The sequence below is a fragment of the Talpa europaea genome (assembly GCF_964194135.1).
Source record: "Talpa europaea genome assembly, chromosome: 5".
In the NCBI taxonomy this organism is placed as follows: Eukaryota; Metazoa; Chordata; class Mammalia; order Eulipotyphla; family Talpidae; genus Talpa; species Talpa europaea.
The window spans coordinates 18,322,749-18,326,374 of NC_140071.1; the positions used below are offsets into that span (position 1 = coordinate 18,322,749).

Consider the following 3,626-nt stretch of genomic DNA (forward strand, 5'->3'; position numbering starts at 1 on the left):
TTTCTTCTTTGCACTAGAGGTTATTTCTTCTTTGCACTACATCATTCTTAACTTTTAATTCCTGTTGTCTGTACATTTTCCTCTGGTCCGTTCACATTTCCTCCTTTCCTTTTTTTTCTTCTGTCCTAATAGACTAGGAAAATAGTATTCAGTATTCTCATCTAAGCATATACTTTTTTAAATCTCCTGCTTTGTTCATTTATTTATCGTTGATGAATATTTTCTTCTCATTTTTTGTAGGTATACCAAAATCACATTCATTGATAACTTAGTGCAGTAACTTTTTTTTTTTTTTTTTTGAGGGTAAAGAGAGGCAAGCAACATAAAAATCAAAAGCCTGTCTGCCTTGAATTGAGTTTTCATTCTCTTCTGGTCAAATAGGAGTTGAATTTGAGTTGGAGTCCCAGTCTGTTCTTGAAATCCTTATAGAGGGGACTCTGTGGGGCATATTCCTTAAGGGACTCTTTGGGATGACTCCCATGGTTCAGGGGTACCACTTCTGGCTGCCTACTTCTTTCTCATCTGCTTCACGTGCAATACAAAATTGTCATTGCAGGCGAAAATGAGTCCAGCAATGAGAGAAAGGAAACTCTGGAAGCCCACTTTGCCATCTTGGCACTGGCCTCAGCCCTTCATTATTTTGTCCACAGCCAGAGGGTCTTTTTGATTTTCAAAAAAATCCAGGGAACTCTTTTTCCATGAGTGCTCTTAGGTCTTCCTTTGTTAAGTAGTCTTTATAACCAGAAAAATTTGTGAAAGCTGGACATCATTATTTCATTTCATGTTCCATTTGAGAAGGCATTTTGGTGAGGTCTGTTGAAACCTTGGCCACGAAGTGCAAGGGGGATGCTTGGTTGGCTGGAAAGTACACCCTACTTTAGTAACTTTTTCATCCCTTTCTCCACATCTTTTTATTTTTTAATTTAATTTTTTAACATACATTCATTCATTCATTCATTTATACAAGTGCCGAGGTACAGGCCAGAGGCACGGGAGGGTGAGAGGGTTCACCAGAGACAGAGCAAGGAACAGAACAGGCAGATTGACCAAAGCACATTGAAGGGAGGAACAGCCGGCGAGACAGGAGAGGTCTGCCACGCCATGTGGGACCCTCCTGGGCCGGCCGTGATCAAACCTGTGCTGCAGAGACTACGGACAGCTTCACAGCGCTGCGCTCAACCACCTGCACCACCGGGGAGGCCCTCTCCATACCATTTTAACTGTGAGAATAATTATCCTTGGGGGTGGGAGGAGTTCACTTTTTTATTTTCTTTCATTGTTGTTCATTTTTGTACAATATTTGATTTCTCCCTTAGACATAGTCCCCATAAACCTCCCACCACCACATCATCCATGAACTGTCTCCATAGTCTTGTGTTTTTCCCTCCCCTATTTTGACCCATCTCCCTCCCCCTGCCCTGCTATATGACTCAGATATATAGGTTGTCTGCTAGTTTTGTCTCATTTTTTTTGACGCTTTTTTCTTCTGATTTGTTTCACTTAGCATAATCCCTTCTAGCTCCATCCATGTTGTGAGTGGAGTGAGTTTATCATTTTTGATTGCTGAATAGTATTTCATTGTGTATATATACCACAGCTTCTTGATGCAGAGAATAAATATCTTTATTGTCTTAATCCCTTTAGTTCACTCCACGAGCACCTCTGTTCAGACTTTTAAGATAAATCTGGAGGCTCCACTCCAACCCTTAATTTCCCAGCAGCCCCGCCTTGAAAGAGTCAGGGGGCGGGGTTCAACTTTTACTGTGGAGTTGGTTGGGAGGTTGATCCTCACGATTCCTCTTTCAGAAGTTACATTCTTTTCAGAGATAACAGTCTGATGCCTTCTGGGCCAAAGCCCCCGAAGGCTTGTTTTCCTTGGCACATACAAATGTTTAAAATTTCGTGTGTGTGCATTTATTTATTTTTTAAAGTAAGTGTTTGAGATTTAAATCAGGGAACCATATTAATGGGAGGGTGGGGGAAGGAGTAGGAATGGCAGATTTTCAACTTCTCTTTAACACTTAAAAAGTTTTGGCCTCATGACCTGATTCCCAGGTGATTGCCATCCGTGGAGTTGCTGCTTTAGACATTCGCTCTCCAGATTGCCACTTCTTTCTCTTGTTTTATATCCATCTTTGCTTTTAATCACTTGGAGTGACTTTGTGGTCACCATGGACATTTGAGTTTGTAATCCCTACTTTAATATTAGTACATCTGAATGCCTCAGCAATTAGGAGCTACAAACACAGATAACACAAAGAAAAGAGCTTTTGATCAGATAATACTATTTTGATAGGAGAGAAAGCCTTTTTAAAACATCAAGTTTATATATCATGTATGTGAGTGGTAGGTAGAGTGCTTAGCAGGCCAACAGTTGAGCATAACATTTGTTCTATATGTAAAACTGCCTGGTATTGTGGTAAGCACTGAGGAATATAAAAATAAATGATAATGTTCATGCCACCAAGTACTAAATAATATAACATCAAACTCAGGTCTGCTGCGCCATGTGGGTAGCTTTTCAAAACATCTAGCCTGTGACTTCTAGTAAACAAAACTTTTATATATTGAAAGCATAAGCAATGTTATTAATGAAATTGTTTGCTAGATCACTGGTTTAAGTGAAAGAAATGTGGGCAAATGGTCAGTGGCTTTGAAATAAACTTAGTTTTTAAAATGTCTGCTTTACTACTGATAACCTTTCTAATGATATGACACGTTAATTATTTTTGAATCTGACGTTCCCCAGTTTTGAGGTAATTCTTTTCACAGACATGTTTTGAGTACTAAATGAGATAATAAATGTATAAAATGCTCTCTAGTTTCCTTTTTTGTAAATACAAAAGAAACCAACAATTTGGGGTTCAAGAGATTTGTTCATAGAATGAAAAATTAATCATCTGCTTAGCTGGTGACTGAATATTTGCTCTTTGGTCATTTTCTGTAATCTACCATTTTCTTTCAATAAAATCAAAGTGCATAGAGAACAGGAAACTCAGGAGACTGAGAAAGACTATGCTTTGCAGTTAACAGTGAAAGTACTCTTAAACATGTCATTTCATCTGTTTTTTCCTTTCATATATAAAAGAAAGGAATTAGACTACAATACTTAATAGAAACTTCCCATTCTTATGTGTTAGTGATTCTGTTCAAATCAAGGTAATGTTGAATGTAACTGCTTTCTTTGGGTAAATGAAAAAGTCTTCAACTACATGTAGTTTACTGTGTGAACTTCTTTTTTTTTTTTTAAATAGAGGCATTTTTATTTTTGTATTTGTTTGTTTTATTTATACAAGCACTGGGTACAGTCAGAAGCGCGGGAGGGTGAGAGAATTCACCAGAGCCAGAGCGGGGAGCAGAGCAGGCAGAAGGACCGAAGTACACTGCTGAGGGGAGCAGCGGGCGGTAGGAGAGGTCTGCGCGCCATGTGGGACCCTCCTCCGGGGAGCAGCCAGGGATCGAACCGGCGCCACAGAGGCTGCGGGCAACTTTGCAACCCAGCGCTCAACCGTTGTGCCACCGGGGAGGCCCTGTGTGAACTTCTTAAATAGCATTGCTTTTCTTATTCCTCTCAAGAAATTTTAGTTCCATTGCAGTTTAGAACTAATTAATACCACCAAATCATA

At 39.5% G+C, this 3,626-nt stretch overlaps 1 pseudogene across 1 annotated transcript; it reads right to left on the bottom strand.

Moving 5' to 3' along the window:
- Positions 1-507: 507 nt before the first annotated feature.
- Positions 508-802, bottom strand: LOC311171374 (protein S100-A10-like; annotated as a pseudogene). The gene has a single exon. The product of its transcript is annotated as a protein S100-A10-like (transcript).
- Between the last annotated feature and the right edge of the window lie 2,824 nt (positions 803-3,626).